Source organism: Phallusia mammillata, chromosome 6 (assembly GCF_965637545.1).
Source record: "Phallusia mammillata chromosome 6, kaPhaMamm4.hap1.1, whole genome shotgun sequence".
Classification (NCBI taxonomy): Eukaryota; Metazoa; Chordata; class Ascidiacea; order Phlebobranchia; family Ascidiidae; genus Phallusia; species Phallusia mammillata.
This window is the reverse complement of record NC_137257.1, coordinates 22810390-22822426: the sequence shown is the minus strand read 5'-3', so window position 1 is coordinate 22822426 and position 12037 is coordinate 22810390. Positions and strand designations below refer to the sequence as shown.

The 12037-nt window shown below is 43.2% G+C and overlaps 1 pseudogene; it reads right to left on the bottom strand.

Moving 5' to 3' along the window:
• Positions 1–3029: 3029 nt before the first annotated feature.
• On the bottom strand, positions 3030–6554 carry LOC145234507 (uncharacterized; annotated as a pseudogene).
• Between the last annotated feature and the right edge of the window lie 5483 nt (positions 6555–12037).

Here is a 12037-nt window from a genome sequence, read left to right as displayed (position 1 = left end):
CGAGTTGTTCTATGACTACAATGCGCCTTTGTCTGTACACCTCCTGTATCGATCCATTATGCAAACTAAAAGTACGAAATCTATTTGCAGATAAATTGTAAGTATTGTTCTGGTTGGCACCACGAACGACTTCTGATCAATATACATTTGAAAGTGTAGTTCTTTATCAGCAATCGTTTGATATAAAGGTAAGCGTTCATATAAAGGTCGCGCACCTATTGTTTATCCACCTCTGTGACAATAGAGAATATGCGGCCACAAAATATTCAGTTAAAATGCCTGCAGTGCCATTGCAAATATTACATAATCTAACTTTCAGGTGTTTTACGAATCAGTTGGTACATTTGTTTTGTTTGTAAATTGTTAGTGTACCGCAAAAAAGTGGCGAACGTATGTCGACACAACCCTATATCTACTATGGCGGTCAACAGAAAGGCACAAATACATTTTTAGCAAGCATTTATTTATTTCCCGACATTTCAAAAAATCCTGCGGAAAACGACATCAAAACACAGACAAATGTTCACTACGATGAGTTGTATGGTTCTTCGTCGTTGGAATCGCAGCAATGATTTGTTTCAATGTTGGTCTGCTTTCAGATAATTAGGGGCACCTGTTTCGTTTTGCAACCTCGCCCAACAAGGCTTTTATGTGTTAATCATCGCATTTGTTTTGAAAAAATGCCTCCATGTTGACAGGCAGCAATGGCAAGTTGCAAGCAACAAACTTTGTTTTCAGTTTTCAATCATTCGTCAAAAATGCATCGGTTGTTAGGTGACTTTGGTGCATTTTTTTAGATGTCGCTTGCAGCATTTGTTTTTCCTGGCGTCGCCGATCCCTTCCTTGTCACATTTTGGTGTAGTTAACTCGATCAACAATACCCGGTCTATTTAGCCCCTCACATGTATTCGTCGTTTGTGACTTCACCGTCCGGCAGAGCTTGGCCGTAAAGACGAATAAAATCTCTTGGAAAGTGCTTGAAAAAAGACACACCTTGTTTCTTTGGTAGTGAAGTGTTTTTTATTATTCGAGCGCCACCTAACCAGGGAAAAGAAACATAATACAAAAACGAAAAACACCAAGAAATAAGTTAACATATATATTCAGGTACCTGTAAGACACAATGTTTCGCTTGCCACAAACAACCGATCGAACGATGCATGCACTGCGGTACACCGACACAGGGGACGATGTTCCAGTAATAATAATAAGATGGGTAAATTTTGGAAAGTCTTGCCCTCCCAGCCCCCCTGCTTTCAGCATAGTTTTCCGGCTTGTTGGGCAGCCTCGCTCTCATCGCCACGTCGCCTTTCGTTCCTGCGCTGTCCCCTCCTTTCTGATCAGCTGGGCGGTGATGTGAGCGAAGTGCTTTGTTGCGTTGGCGCGACGGTCATAACTGAACGGTTTTGGTTTCTTCGACTGCTTTGGTTGCTGCTTGCCTATGCTAGCGGCTTAAGCCCTTCCACCACGTCAAGGTAGCAGTCCCGGAAAGGTGGTGCGTTTCGCGCACCGATTTCGTTGTTGAGGGATAAATCATGCGACAAAGGTTTGAAATTGAGGGTTTACGTATTTATTTGCATAACAATTAAACAAGCGCCTGGAACGACTGAAGCAAATGGCATATGACGTCAATTGCATAGTGTTCAAAGAGTAGAGATGCTGTTGCGTTTCTGCAACCAATTTCAAATGTTTGGAATTGATTAGGGGTTGTTTCAGTGAGAAATCGGAGGTATTCTCTTCGTCGCACGCGGGAAATGGCGATGTACGCAACTCCTTTGGGAAGTCGGTTAGTGTCAAACCACAAGATTGCCTTGTTCAATGTTTGACCTTGGCATTTGTAAACTGTGAGGGCGTAGCTTGGCAAAAAGGGACAAAATGATTGCGCAGGATGCTTGTGTCGGTTTGCACTAGGAAAGTTCTGCCTGGGAGCCCTGTCACAGTTGCGATTCTTCCGTTCTCAAATTCTCTTCTTTTGACGCGGTTAATCGTATCAAAAGTCCTTTGATGCACAGGTTGTGGTGGTGTCTGGAAATCTGCTAGTTGTACTACATCTACGGACGACGACTGTAAAAATTTCGCCTGAGTAACAATGAGGTTGATCCTTGTGGAAGCCTTGTGGTTGCTGTGTGTGAGAACAATCCAGTTGTCGAATGGTTCCATTGCTTCAGATATTTCATCAGCGGTAGGCTGCGAGTGAGGAAGTACCACGAGACTGTTGGTGAAGTTGGCAAGTGGTGATATGGAAGGTTGAAAGTTGGTAATTTGCCTTTTTCGAAATAAGTTTCGAAGTGTGTCGTCTTGTGTTCGTTGTTCCTCGACCAAGTGAAATGTGTGACAAAGTTGGAGGAAAGCAGGGTCATGCATGCATGACTGAGCATCAGTGGATTCTGTGCCGAAAGGTTGCAGTTGGTTGTTGCCTCCACAGAAAACTACGGTGGCATTGGAGTAAACTGGTTGGAGAGAAGTGATAATGACATGTGCTGTGTTGGTGGAAAGCATAGATGCTTCATCGACGACTATGAGGTGATATTTCTTCAATGTCCAGTTCACAGAGGGTGTTTGCTGATGTGGCGTTTGCAAATGAAAAGCGCTGTGCACCGTTTCGCAAGTAACATTTTCGCTGACCTGAGGGCGAAGAGTTGTAGCGAGGATGCCCGTGGGGGCGGCTAACAGGATTGCTAAATTTCTTTCGCGAGCCTGTGCGATCAGGTGTAGCAAGCAAGCAGTTTTGCCTGTTCCCTGTTGCCCTTTCAGCAGAAAGAACGCCCTTTGCTCCGTACGGTGTGCCTCTTCGCTGTCAAATCTTTTGAGGTTCCGCATTACTACCTCGACAAAAGTGAACTGTCTCAGATTGAGTGCGATGTGTGTGTTGGGATGACTGAAGGAAATCCTCAGATTGTCGATTGAAACGAGGTTGTTTCGCAATCGCCTCCAAACCATCCACAAGCTTCTAACCATTGCCAATGTGTTGTGAATGAAGTGTTGTTTGTGGCCGTGCAATTCAAGGGTTCGTGAAATTGCAGTCTCGTCTATCCAGAAAGCCGTCTATCCTGAAAGCCAATCGGTTGGTGACAACGTACGAAAACATGCTGTGCTTGCAAAGATCGAAAAGGTGTGTTGAGAAGAGCGACTTGGAAGAAATACGTTTCGTTAGTCGGGGAAACCATCTTACATCCAACCAGTGTCATTTTGTTGACCTGGTAGCGCCTCAGTTGACGATTTGCAATGTAGTACTTGCGCATGAACTGGAGTAACGTTGAGTCGTTGTCGGCTGTGGGTCTCCTCACGTAGTGTTTGATGACTTGGCATGTCTCTGCTCGTTGTACCGAAACCAGACACAGGTACTTTTTCGTGTTCGCAGATGTGTATGCAAGTTGGGTATTTGTCCACAACGCGAGACTGATTTCCGGTTTGCTTGGAGTCATAGTGCTGATGTATCTAAATGCCATGGAATAGCTGTCGAATTTCTCTAGCAAGCTGGAAACTGTGAGGAAAGATTCTTTGTATTTTGTGACGTATCTTGCAACATAATTGAGCAAAAGTCATCTGGAGTTGCCGCCCATTTGGAAATCCATACTTGATTGCAGCGACAGAAGCACTGAGTCGATGTAGGCTCTGATGTTCAAACTGTGATCAACCTCGGTGCGTTTGAAAATTAATTGTTCTCTGTTACCGAAATGCAAGGGCGCGTCGCTGACGGAAATGCCTTGTGCGGTTTCAGTGCTCTTCTGTGTGCGATAAGCTGTTCTCGCCAGGGTTTCGTCGGTGGTGTGGATGCTGGCTGACAAACGGTCGATGTTAATTTTTTCCTGTCCTTGAGCCAAACTATCATGTGCGCGTGGAGAGTTCCTCGCCGCTGGCATTCGAAGCGATAGAAGTAAGTGATGACGTTTCCCTTGCCTAGAATTGAATTTCGCCAGTTGTATTTTGTTTGGCCGCAAATGTAGCCACGCATATATTTCTGAAGAACGTGGGCAATGTGCATTGTTTCCCAGAATCCAAGATCGGTTGGATCACATCCTAGAGATGACATGCGCTGCTGGAACTATGCGGGTTGGGGAAAGGTCCATTCGTAGGGGCTGATGAATACATCTGGCAAACCCAATTGCGCTGTGCAGTTGATCAGATAACAGTGCTGCCATTGCCAGTAAGTTTGGGAGAAGTGCTTGGAATCCAAAGCTCTTGCTGGAGATCATCCCAGTTTCTTTGCAGTCTCTATAGCGCCGGTAATTGCTGGAGAACATCCCAGTTTCTTTGCAGTCTCTATAGCGCCGGTAATTGTTTTGAAAATCCAGCGGTCGTATTGAAAACGTAAAATTTCAAAGTTTTGTCCGTAGTCCCAGATGTTGCTCATGGCTTTCACGCAGAAAGCCTTTTTCGTACTTGCGTGGCTTCTAGTGCTGGACAGCGAGGATTCGCACCACTCTCGGTGCCAATACAGCAACAGCCAAATTGCGCATTCCAGAAAAGGTTCGTTACATACAATCGAGAAATTAGGCTTTTGGAGAAGCTCGTTTGTTTAAACATTTCGACAAAGGTCTTGTATTGACTTAATGGGCAAGACATCAACCAGTCGTATGCACGTAGCAGCACCGATCGTTTGTGCTCGTCAGAAATGGCGTCGACGGAGGTAGTAGTGGTGTCAGACGTTTCAATGTGGTGCGAAAAATTTCGTCTTTGGCGCGATAGCCGTGTTGTGCTTTTCCAGTGCTGCCGATGTGTACGTCGTACAAGGAGAGAAACCGAGCATCTTCTTTGAAGAGAACCAGAAGCTGAGTGGGCCAATGCTGGTATTTCGGCACAGTGTAAAGTGGAGATTTGCATGGACATGTAGCGGGGGTGGAAGGTCGTGGCAATGCCATAGATCAGGGGTGGGCAAACTTTTCAATGCACGGGCCGCATTCAAAAGTTCTTAATGTTATCGGGCCGCATAGTATTTAACCAACGGCCGCCATTGTTTGCTTGTTTTTGTTTTAAAATAACTGGTGTAAAGAATTTGGTTTATATCATGTATATATACCATTTAACTTGGTGCACAAGTTTAGCTAAACGAAGCTAACTATTTATGACGTCATAATCTGTATTGTGACGATTGCGGGGCCTGTTTTTTCTCATTGTTTGCACACAATAAGCGGATAAAAAGCCTGACGCATATAGTTACTAAGCTGGTAATCTTTTTTCCAGTCTCGCAAAATCTGTTTTTAGCAGTTTAAAAATCAAAATATTTGGCAAAATAGTTTTAGTTACGTCTCGGCCCAATGCATGTATTTTAAAACGGGCCACACAAACTCGTCTCCGCGGCCGCATGTTGTGCACGCCTGATCTAGCCCAAAAATATTTTCAGCTATGTGCAAATACGTTTGTTGTCACTTGACTAGGCAAAAATTGGTTAAAACGCTACAATTGTAATTGTTTCAAAATAAACAAGCATTTTAAGCACGTTTTTTTGTTAATAAATTCCTTGCGCCAACATTAAACAAGGCGAGCTGCTTTTAGTATCCATCCTTAGGTGTTGTGCGGGTCTGTGTTAATGATTCTAAACCCGTGTTTAATGTCCGTTTGCAATGTACTGCAACGACCTAAATTTGATCCAAAGTGACCAAAGTTTTGGCGTCAACAGTGCAAAGTCGGCTGTATTTGAAAACATGAATAGCTTTTACTTTTATCGAACGAAGAAATTGTGTCAAGTGACGATTTGCATAATAACGTGGCAGAAACAACAGGCAAAGGCACATAAAAAGTATCTATGTTTAGTTCATATGCTGGTACGGGTACAGATACAGCACATGGTATAGGTATCGGCAAGTCGCACCCTCGGTACTTTTTATTATTTTTTAAAAACTCTACGCCTGTGCTTATAATACTATTCAGCGTTGCTCGGTAACTTTCTCTTTAAAATTTACTAACACTTGGCGGGCCGCATGAACTCCTTTGCCGGGCCGCATGCGGCCCGCGGGCCGTAGTTTGCCCACCCCTGCCATAGATGGTGTCATTTGGCAGGGGAGAATTGATGAACAACTGCTGCAAAACTTCCATGAGCCTAGTTTTGTCCACGTGTTGAGCTTGTCGACGATGTTGTGCAGGTTGGAATTAGCAGCGCTCTGTTGGAATTGCGTATCGCGAAAGAAGTGCTCCGTTGGATTTCCGGCGAGGCTAAGTCGAGTTTGGATGGCAGTGGCTACGCGTTGGTTTCTTGCTTCCACATCGGAAGTGACTGCTATTGCTCGCTGTCTGTATGTCTGCCAGTATCTGTCGGCCATTGAAAAATGTTTGTGGCGCCACAAATGAGGTTTGCTGATGTTGCAATTGCGAATTGTCCTGGTCTTCTTCTTGGCTGTTTCTCAAGCTATGTCATGCAGTAATGTCAAACTTATGCATGCAACTAGTCAAGGCAACAAAATCATGCAAAAAATGTGGTTCAGCAAATTCGCAGTAGATCGCTGTAGAAGCGAAGCAGAATAAGTCAGCACTGACAAGTGCTTTTGATGTTTTGGATGAAAGGTTGGTCGGCAACAGGTGCAGATCAATTGTATAAGCAGTATTCCTAATGGTATGGAACGCTGTGGAAAAAAAGGATTCGTTTGATGATGGTACAAAGTTGTTGAACAAAGCCTCAATGTAATCAATGCACGTCAGCTGCACGCAATGCTATTGAGATATTGTTTGAAAGCTGCTGCAATGGCATTGCCACATTCGATGTTGCTTCGTAAATGATTGCGAAACTTTATTATGAAAGAAAACTGTATCTGACGGACAGCATGCGATATGCCTAGTGATAACAGCATGTGCAATCAGAAAGGTGAGATGAAAATGTTTGCAGTTGTTCTGTAAGAACTGATGTGGCGCTTATCTTATCTGGTGTGGTGCGACGCAAGTGACATTAACAGTTTCGACAAGTGCGCATCCCGACCGGTTTCATTATTTGTCCGTTGCTTATCTGCAATCAACTTGTCAACATGATTGAAACGGAAAGAAGACAAAAAAACGACAGAGCAGAACAAATGTGCAAGGCTGTCACTGAACTTATCATACACGGCAATGTTGCGGAATTTCACAATTGTCTTCCCTGCTTTCTGCACGCTGACACAACAGCTCAAAATTGTCCTTTTATTGTGCTGTGATGTAATGAGAGTTGCAAGTCGGGCCGGGTTCGGGCTTATGTATTTGTGAGAAAACGGGCCTGACTTTTTTATTTTTTTACAATAATATCACTCAGCTGAGTAACAATTCTCTGGCTTTTACTAAATACCCACCCCACTAAAACGTATTGTCTACCCCTTGTCTACTATTGCTCATTGTGTTTGTTGTCTTTCTCTTTTTTCTTTCTCATCCTTTGTTGCAAGGCTTTCGTGGATAGGCCTGTCAATCAAAATTTCGGCCCTAAATGGGCTTCTCAAAAACGATTCGGGTTCGGGCCGGGTTCGGGCTCAGAATTTGGGCCCGCTTGCAACTCTGGTGCTCACACACGTAAATGCCGTAACACTGGCCGTTGTGTTATCTCGCGCCTTCCGACACAGAGAGGATAAGCGGTGACTGGGTGCGCATGCGGCTGTGCGTGGTCTGACAAGTTGTGACATCACAGAAAAAAATCATTAAGAAATAACCTAATGCCAGCAATTTATTAACATTGTAAACGGACTGTGCTAGAAAAGCGGTCGGGTGCTGAGCTTTGAAAGGGCCTCTAAACGAATGCGCTGTTTACCTTCTGTTTCTGCAGGTAAATTGAAACATGATTGGAAACTGTACTAAACATGCCAAAAATGCCGTGTTACAATTTCGCATTTGCTCTGTGTGCTTTTTGCAGGCTGACACCACAGCTGGCAAATCTCGTTTCCTGCGATGTGTGCTCAACTGATAATGCAACTGAAACCGGCATACCAATGCCACTGTAACTTTCCCCACTTTGCAAGCTGCCAAAACCAGTGACGATTATGTTTCTCTGAGCTGTGGTCATTGACATGTCGCTGAAAAGTTTAAGGTTTTCAAACGTGGACGGAAAAGGGTGCGTTAATTGCTCGTCCAACCGTTGGTTGGCGTGCGACCGACCGTTTACGAACAGCGACGCGCAGGAATAAAGAAACTGAGTACGGTGGAAACGTCACGCTGTTCAGTGATAGTTTGTCGTCTGTTTTCTATCAACCGTCTAAACGCACTTGCGCGCAGACTGAAATGTCGTGGATATTACCTCTAGCGAGCAGTTTGTTTACATTTTGCTGGTTGATTTTACTGGTACAAAAGTGCGGTGCTTGCATGGTTTACAATGAGGAAAACAAAGGGGGTTCATTGTTTACACTGCTGCTGTTTCTTTGCGAAAGTTGAAAACATCATATAAACAACAACAGGACACACGTGAAAGCGATGTTGTAGTGCAAATGCATACGACTTGCACTGAAATGAATATACACACGTAAATGCTGCGTTGCAATCCGACGATTGCACTGTCCTATTTTTGGAAGCTGACACAATAGCTTGCAAGTCTATTCTGAAATGCTGTGGTCATTTGCATAGCGTTGAAAAGTTATCTGAACTTGTGTAACGTGTTCGGACATGGACGAAAGAGAAGTGTGTGCTGATTGGTGGTCCACCCGCTGGTTGTCGTACGACCGACGTTACACCTACAGCATCCCGCAGGAAGGAAGTCAACCAACGCGGCGGAAACGTCACGCACTGCACTGAAACTTTATCGACTGTGTTCGAAGCTGAGATGATACAACAGGCAAAATCTGATTTCTTCCTCGACAAATTCCATTAGCGACTTTCCTCAATTTTTGTTTATTGACATGAGTCCAAAACATTTTACACAACGAAAAATCGACTACAGAATGCGAAAAGCGACATAATACATTACGAAAACACATGGGAATACATTACGGACACAAATTGAGAAATAACAGCGAATTTAACTATTTATGAACACAAATTGATGTATCACAACGGATTTAAATACATACGAAATATTATGATAATAAAAAAAATACTGCAATATAAAGTACGCATTAGATAACAGCGGATAACAAAATAAATAATTATGGCGGAGAAAAGAAAGAAAGGAGGTATAAAGCCTAATTATAATATTTTTATTTATTAATGTTATTAAAAAACACAAATTATTAGGTAGCAAACAGGTTGTCAGTAATTAAGTGCCAATACAATGGTCGATTTATAAATATATCTGTATGTCGGATGAGACCGAAAAACTGTATGGCAACGACAATATGTATACTGGATGTGAGCAACTTTTGCGCATTTTGTACATATTTAACAACAAAAAAAGGCGAAACACAAAGACAAAAAGAAGGAGACATGTATATATACACACACGCACACAATATATACACATATTCACACATAAGTATATAGGTATTCCGTATTTTTTTTTTATCGGACAGACAAAAGAAAACCGGGAGTGAATTGATAAATAAAAAGACCGACAAAACGGTGGAAAAATAAACATAACGGTCAACATGGGGAATGCTGTATGGTCTTAGATTGATGCTTGCGTCGGACGTACGTACGTATACAATGAATGTATAAATATGTATATGTATACACTCCTTTTTTTTTCTTTTTTTTAGCGTCCGATTAGGGGAATATCAACGTGACAAGATGTGTAAATAATAAACAAAAGACACACACGGAAAGAATAAATTAAGTGATAACGACCAAAGTGAATGGCTGAGGTGGTGTCACGGCGATTTTGATTTTTTTCACAGAGGAATAAATACTATGGGATGATGGTTCAATGTTATCATATTTTATTTTATTTCGATGTTGCCAAATACTTTGTTTTGTTATGGAAATCATGTAAATCAAAAGGTCGGACCAGTACTCCAGGAGCGGTGGTATTTCCATATTGATGATGAGAGCAATTGAAATGTTTAGCGAGGTGCACCCAGTGGCACGGGTGATGAGTTGGTGCACCTCGCGCCAAACCGGTTGAATTTGGGAACATTCAATAAAAATATGCCATGTTATTTCGGCGTGACTTTGACAGAATGGGCACAATGTGTCGTTGTCGAGAGGAAAATTGGAAAACTTTGTAGAAAGGGGAAGGCAATTCCATGTTATTCGGTAATTTAAGGTTCGTAAGTTATTGGAGAGTATAGGGTGGTGAATGCTCCTCCAGTGGTCACTCTGGGACGGGTGGAGGGTGCCACTAGGGGAGCAATTGAGGGAACGATAAAGGTTACGAATCTTGCCATTGAGGAGGGTTTCTAGTTTTAATTTGTATTTATCAATTAATTTTAGAGAATGGGTGTAGAAGGGTGATGGGACATCAGCATGGGGAGTGCTGTTTATTAAACGAAAGCCAAATTGACGGGATGCCCGATGTTGTATTCCGTCAAGGCAAGACCGGGTGTGGTTATTAAATTATTTTCTCTGTGTTTACAATATTGATAAATGTTAGAAAGATAAAGCAGGTCACAGTATAGAGGGATGTTTGCCACATTGTACCCACCTCTGTCAAATGGTTTGCTTAGTGTTTCAATCGGGAGGGCAACTCTCCGACTCCCGCACACGTACTTTTCCACCATGGCGTTCACCTTCTCCGCGATGTCGCCAGGGAGGGGATAAAGGTTAGCAGTATAGGATAGGTGAGATAATAATTTGGCTTTTGATCAGAGTGACTTAGCGTTCCAGGTGCAGGGGTAACGCTTTAAGAGCGAGATTTCTTGTTTTAATTTTTGGGTATTTGCTTCCCACAAGTTTTGAATTGTTTTTTGAGGGCCGATCGAAATTCCTAAAATATCCAATTTTGATTCAGACCAATTGATATCGGGAAGTTGGGTAGAGGTATTTAGGTTGCTTGGCTTAATGCCTTCTGTTTTTTCAGGATTAATTTTTAAGCCCGACGCCAAATAAAAAAGGTCAAGAATGTGGAAAGCTTTATTAACGGAATAAGAATGGGTGAGGGTCAGTGTGACGTCATCCGCATAGCTCGGGCACTTAATCAAATGCCTTCCAGGTAGGCGGATTCCCTCAACACTCATCCTGGAACGCTTGGGCGAGGGGTTCAATAGCCAGTACGAACAAGTACAGGCTAAGGGGGTCGCCCTGACGAACACCGTTTCGAATGGGAACGCTTCTGGTGGAAAAGCCATTAACGAGAATCTTCGAGCTGCCCTCCCTGTACAAGTTTTTAATATTGTTAATGTATTGTTGAGGAAAGCCCAGTTTAGACAGAACCTTCCAGAGCCAAGTGTGGGCAATGGAGTCGAATGCTTTTTTAAAGTCTAGCGAAATAAAGTAGTAATTAAGCTCTGCCTCATACAAGAGGTCCCGTAAGAGGGTTGTGGCTTCCGATATTTTTTTGCCGGGTGTTGCAAATTGATGGGGTTGGGCGTCCGTAGGTTTTCGGTTAGGGGGGGGGGGGGGGTCAAGGAGGGTTCACTCTGCCCTTTCGGTGGCTAGCGTATTCTCCTCTCCTAAGAGGGCGCATGTGCAAATTGTGTGTGCTCTTTCGGCAGCCTATTCATCGTGACACAACTGGCGCATTCATCAGTGCTCCATGTATAAAGTATAATGATTTCCATAACTCTGATCGAAACCATGTTAGTAGTGCTTGGCATTGTCATGCTGAGGAGGACGCTAACGAGTTCATCAACAAAGTGAAATATCCGGAACGTCGCGTTGATAGTTTATTGGATAATGATTTTATAGATTTTATCTGAAACTGTGAATTATCCTTCTTCAGATTTATGTGAGATAAAGCCAGTGCCCACACTAGTAATGTGGTTCTGATAGTACAGGAGCTCAAGTTGTCAAATTTTGCGATTACGGGTAGTTCGTAGGTATCTTCGTAAGTTAATAGAGGGTGGGATACTCCCGAAAAGGGTGATGATCACAATCGGAGAACTTGACCAGCCAGCCATCACTCGTATCAAGTTTACTCCTCCCTCTTTCAGAAAAGTGCCTATTTTTGCATGTTCTCGCTTTTTCAATTTTCATCCAACAATTTTCCAGGGGGGGTCAGCTGACCCCATTTGCCCCTATGTGCGGACGCCCTTGGTTGAACAACATCCGGTAAAATGGCCTT